Source organism: Entelurus aequoreus, linkage group LG03, assembly GCF_033978785.1.
Source record: "Entelurus aequoreus isolate RoL-2023_Sb linkage group LG03, RoL_Eaeq_v1.1, whole genome shotgun sequence".
In the NCBI taxonomy this organism is placed as follows: Eukaryota; Metazoa; Chordata; class Actinopteri; order Syngnathiformes; family Syngnathidae; genus Entelurus; species Entelurus aequoreus.
In genome coordinates, this window is record NC_084733.1 from 53,526,731 (window position 1) to 53,533,512 (window position 6,782).

The following is a 6,782-nucleotide window of genomic DNA, read 5'->3' on the forward strand; positions in this document are numbered from 1 at the left end:
AACACAGTTTGAATGCATTTCACTGATGCGTTTGGTTTAGGTTTAAACGGCAACCGACACGGGCGGAGCGATATTTGAGAGGCAAGATTAGATAGGCTCCAGCACCCCCCGCTACCCCAAAATGGACAAGCGGTAAAAAAATGGATTAAACGTTTGGAGAAAGGAACTCTGTCAAAAGTGACTGACACCAACATTTGCACATTTGACAGTAACATTTTTAATATACTGCTCATTCTTATTTGACCCTCAACGATGGCGATCAACTAAACAGTACCTATGGTGAAACACATGTATGGCGAAAACCTGACAATGACAAACACGATGTCGCTGGAGTCCCTTTACGTCATCAACCTGCGCAGATAGCTGTCTGAAATACACAGTTGCGACAATTGTTTATTTACTTCCAATATGCCAAGATTTACACACAGGAGACAGTTGTGAAAGCCATGTTTTCTGCGCAACCTGCGATTGCAGGCTTTATGTGAATTTGGACAGTAAATGATACGCTCACCACTCCCTTTAATTTAAGTACTATTGAAAATATGATCATATTTATGTATCGTGTGTCAAGCTACATCATTGACTAGCACTAGCTGTGCTCGCTGTCAAATTTCACGCCAAAATACAGCCTAAAATAACTTTAGCTAAAACACAATATGTGTGCAAACAAATTTCATGCATTCAAGTAAAACGTTTAAAAACTTTCCGAGATGACATAATTTCTGACTAAATTGTATGTGTCCAAATGTGCATATGGATACCAGTGACGTGCAAGGCGGGGCCTCACCTGCCATCATGGAAAGAAAAAAAATGTAAAAAGAAAAAAAAAAGTATTAAATTGTTATATGTATCCGGTGATTATGCTAAATTTATTTTCCATTTAACTTCACCAGTTTTAGATTATTTTTATTTTTATTTTCACATTTGCCGTTCAAATACTGAGAAGAGACGGTGCCACGTCACTCAGTTGTAGTGTTGTGTCGTTCGCGAACGATTCGTTCGAAAGAACGAATCTTTTGAGTGAACGTACTGAACCGAATCAGCTAACTGATTCGTTCCTTTCTCAGTTCAATTGAGCTCCGCCGCGACCATGCCGGTATGAGTGGAACTGGCGCATTATGTGACTCACTGAAACCTCAACGTCGAAACAACCCTTTTGTGTGAATGAGTGTAAATGGGGGAGGGAGGTTTTTTGGGTTGGTGCACTAATTGTAAGTGTATCTTGTGTTTTTTATGTTGATTTAATTTTAAAAAATAAATAAAAACGATCCCGATAATAAAAAAACAATACCGATAATTTCCGATATTACATTTTAAAGCATTTATCGGCCGATAATATCGGCATCTATATATATATATCAGTGACGTGCAGTCAGGGGAGGCAGGTGAGGCGGGGCCTCACGTGCCATCATGGAAAGAAAAAAAATGTAAAAAGAAAAACAAATAATTAAATTGTTATATGTATCCAGTGATTATACTATAAAGTTATTTTCCATTTAACTTCACCAGTTTTAGATTATTTTTATTCAAAATCGCAGAATTTTCACATTTTCCGTTCAAATACTGAGAAGAGACTTGCGGTGAGTCACCAGCCAGTTGAGGCACGTCACTGAGTTGAGCCTCACCATGGATTGCGCAATGACTCGGCTAACTGCTGGCCTGCTGTGCAGTGAGACCGTATTGCTATATGAATTATATTATACATTTCCATAGTTTAGTTAGCTGAGGTACTGTATATAATGTACAGTGTATTTTGTCAACAACTGTATGTGTGTAACGTATTTCTTGTGCTGCGCAATCATAAAATGGCTGCAAAAGACGCACTGTGTGAGGCTCGCAGTAATCCCGCCTCCTGGTGGTAGAGGGCGGTAGTGATCCCAGATATCATTCTTGGGACTACTTTGAGTTTGAGTTTGAGTTTGAGTTTGAGTTTATTTCGAACATGCAAGCATACAACATGATACATCACAATTTCCAGTTTCTTTTCAACATGTTCGAAAAGGAGTAGGAAGAAGCAGAGCTTATTTAATCCTACCCCTTTTCTTTACATAACAGTTGCAAAACTTTTTGTTCACTTCCTGTTCACAATTTTTTCACAATAAACTCCATAAGTAATTACAATAAAAATAAATAAATAAATAATAGTAAGAATTTAATAATAATAATTGGTGAAGTAAGTCATATTTCATATGATGAGATAAGTAAGATTACTTTAAGAATGAATGAATGGATGGATGACTTGGCTGCAGAAGAAGTGACAACAAGCAGCAACAGTTAGCAATCGTTTATTTTTTCCTCTCGCCTGAACTTTTAACCTGGAGGATTACATATCTAAAATAAAACAGTTTTCTAAACTGGACTTTCAATCGAAGCTGGAGGTAATAATTAAAAGAAGATCTCCATCGAGACAGAGAGACTTTTAAAACTGAAGAAAGATAAGGAAAACTTCTATAAACAAGTTATCGATGCTTTTGTTCAAAAGGAGCTGCGCATGGACTTCATTTATAAGTAAAGGTAAGACCATAATAACGTTTTTTTAATTAAATGTGCTTTTTTGTGTGCTACAGTTTGTATGTGTAAAGTTAAAGTTAAGTTAAAGTACCAATAATTGTCACACACACTAGGTGTGGTGAAATTTGTCCTCTGCATTTGACCCATCCCCTTGCTCACCCCCTGGGAGGTGAGGGGAGCAGTGGGCAGCAGCGGCGCCGCGCCCGGGAATAATTTTTGGTGATTTAACCCCCAATTACAACCCTTGATGCTGAGTGCCAAGCACGGAAGAATGCTGGTATGAGCTTTTAAACATAACCCGTTAACTATATATATATATATATATATATATATATATATATATATATATATATATATATATATATATATATATATGTAGGATTGGATTGGTTCCCCATCAGGCACAAGACATTTAAAACAAAGTTGAGAGCTTGTTGAATTAGGTCCTGGTCAAACTTTTCATTGGAACAACATGCTTTTTGACGACATTGAATCAATGTCAGGTTCTGACGTTGATTTGACCATTGAATTGTGGTCATTTCCCAACCAATATTTTACAACGCATATACAATCTTTGCTGCCACCTAGCTGGAGTTTTGTATATCGTTCAAGCATTTATAAAGACCCTAATACTGGACGTCTCATTGGCTCACATAACCCAACTGACACATCATCACCGCCCCAGAAAGGCCTGCTCCGGAGGGCCACTCATCAACCTGGTGGGCCTACGCTAATGAAATACATGCGGTCGTTCCATTGTGGCTCATCTCGTACGTGACTGTCGTTGACCTATGTAGGAAGGTGAGGTTATTAGAATAAACACCATGAAAGGAATTTCCTTTGCAATACAATCCGATTGCCTCAGACCTTTTCTTGATCAAGCTGCAAACAGGAAAAGTAATAAAGTTTTCTATTGCTTCCAATACAAGTTGCTCCAACACGGACGCATTTTTTTAATTTCAATACAAGGCTCCTGGTTTGGCCAGTCAGAGACAGTCATGAGGCTGACACTCACACAAGGATCTCAAGTGCATGAAAAGTTTTGAAGGATGTTCATTCAGTTGTTAAATTTTGTAGAAAAAGGCAGATAACAGACTTGACTATAATAATTTCAAATGGTAACTTTTTTGCTTTAAGCAACACAAAAGAAAAAATCAAGAATATAAACGGTAATCCACTGAACTTTGGTAATTCCCCAACCAATATTTTATAACACAAATGCAATGCTGAAACAACATGCTTTTAGACAATGTTTATTCAATGTCGGGTTGTGACGTTGATTTGACCGTTGAAATGTGGTCATTTCCAACAACGTGGATCCAACGTTAGATATCAATGTTGTCTAAATTTACAAATACAACTATTTTGCAATGTTGTTTCAAAGTCAGTTTTAAAAGACATGTACATATAATCAACATTGTATCAATGTCTTGTGCCTGCTGCCACTCAAGACAAACAGCAAATGAAGACATTTAGACAGACGGCCACTATATGCATCTCGATGTTTCCGCCAGTACATGTACACATGTTAATCTAGCATGTGGGATTGGGTAATAGCAATGAGTAATAGTAATTTTTGTATTTGCTATTTGTAAACAGGGATGGTCTAATAATATTGGACAGAAAGATAAAAATAAAATACGCACTTGGATATATCACAATAGTAAAGAACCCTTTTAAAACATTTTTGAATTCAGACGGTGATCCATAACGTTTCCTGATAGTGTCGTTAAAATTCATCCATAGCTTTTTGAGTTATGTTGCTAACTTAATGGAAAATGCTTTAGGACCCTGTCTGTTACAGTTTAGGGATTACTAACAAAAACAACAGACAATGCAAATACAGAGAATAATGCGCAAATACAGAAAACAATACAGACGTGTTTGTGTCCTTGAATATTCATGTGACGCCCCAGTCACATGATATTTAATTACTATAAGATTTGTGTGTGGGTTTTTTTTCTGTCCTCGTTCTGCCATCTTGTCAGCGGGTGCAGTGTTTCAAGGCAAATTCCTCATACCTCCATTGAGGTCTGTGGAGAAAACATCCTGGGTTGTGATTTATTTGTTGATTTATGTCTATTTGTATTATAAATGCACACATTAAATATGAAAAATATAGGTAAGTAGAGCTACAAAATGCTTTGCATTGTAAATGATGATTAATTGTGGATGTTGGATGAAAGAATTAGACAATTCAGTGGCACATGATACGGCTGTCCACTACAAAAAATATAGTATACAAAATAGAGGTTTTCTCAATTCTGATTGAAAAAACTATTTTGGCATATTTTTTACCCAAGAGACGTATTTAATGCAAACAATGCAACGCTCTGAGTCTCAGGAGGACGTGCGAGAGAGAATTAAGACATATTTTAAAGTGTTGATCACTGCTAAGAAATGGCAAACACAAAACGACAAAACACTAAAATAGTACCAACTATAAAGTTGGCCTACAGCTGTGTTTTTCAACCACTGTGCCGCGGCACACTAGTGTGCCGTGAGATACAGTCCGGTGTGCCGTGAGAGATTATCTAATCCCACCTATTTGGGTTAGAAATATTTTTTGCAAACCAGTAATTAAAGTCTGCAAATGATGTGTTGTGCTGTCAAGAGCTCGGCAGAGTAACCGTGTAATACTCTTCCATATCAGTAGCTAATTGCTTTGTAGATGTCGGGAACAGCGAGAGGCAGCGTGCAGGTAAAAAGGTGTCTAATGCCTAAACCAAAAATAAACAAAAGGTGAGTGCCCCTAAGAAAAGGCATTGAAGCTTAGGGAAGGCTATGCATAATGAAACTAAAACTGAACTGGCTACAAAGTAAACAAAAACAGAATGCTGGACGACAGCAAAGACTTACTGTGGAGCAAAGACGGCGTTCACAAATTACATCCGAATATGACATGGCAATCAACAATGTCCCCACAAAGAAGGATTAAAACAACTGAAATATTCTTGATTGCTAAAACAAAGTAGATGCGGGAAATATCGCTCAAAGGAAGACATGAAATACCAAACAAAGAGAAAAAGCCACCAAAATAGGAGCGCAAGGCAAGAACTAAAACACTACACACAGGTAAACAGCAAAAAACTCAAAATAAGTCAGGGCGTGATGTGACAGGTGGTGACAGTACACCTACTTTGAGACATTTTTCAAAGTGGGCTGGCTCAGGATGGCGGATAGAGTAAAACAACTTGCACTGAGCCTAGTCTATAAAATCCGCTAAACCTCCCTGATACCTAAGTACATATCAAACTACTTCCTTAACATAAATGACCGCCATAACCACAACACCAGGGGGAGCTCCACTAACTACGTTAAACCCAGATTCTGATCTAACAAAGGTCTTAACTCATTCTCTTTCTATGCCACATCAATGTGGAATGCGCTCCCAACAGGTGTAAGAGAAAGGGCATCTCTATCCTCCTTCAAAACCGCAATAAAAGTACACCTCCAGGCAACTTCAACCCTAAACTAACACCCTCCCCGGATTGTTAATAATCAAATGTAAATAATCAAATGTATGTACTTTTTCTTATGCTTTCTGATCTCTCTCTCTCTCTCTCTCTCTCTCTCTCTCTCTCTCTCTCTCTCTCTCTCTCTCTCTCTCTCTCTCTCTCTCTCTCTCTCTCTCTCTCTCTCTCTCTCTCTCTCTCTCTCTATGTCCACTACTTGCTGTACATATCCTACCAAGTCAGACCTACACTGTTTCAATGTTCATTTCTCTGTTCTCAATTGTTGATGACTGAAGTGTTGATACCAACCAAACCTACCCCCCCCCCCCCCCCACCCCCACCCCACCCCTCCACATCCCACACCACGGATTGTAAATAATGTAAATAATTCAATGTATATACCCTGATGGTTATCTTGTGTGATGACTGTATTATGATGATAGTATATATCTGATAGTATATATCTGTATCATGAATCAACTTATGATATGACTTAAACAAGTTGAAAAACTTATTCGGGTGTTACCATTTAGTGGTCAATTGTATGGAATATGTACTTCATTGTGCAACCTACTAATAAAAGTCTCAATCAATCAATCAAACAAGAGCTATATTGATGCATGGTTGGTTATGCTTTAAAGTCATATCCAAAAACTGCGACAACGACTTTTTACTGTCAACTGAGTTTCGTTTTTTAATGATTTCTGCTGGTGGTGTGCCTCCGGATTTTTTAAACGCAAAAGAAATGTGCCTTGGCTCAAAAAAGTTTGAAAAACACTGGCCTACAGGACAAGGTAGCAATAGTGCCAATAACCA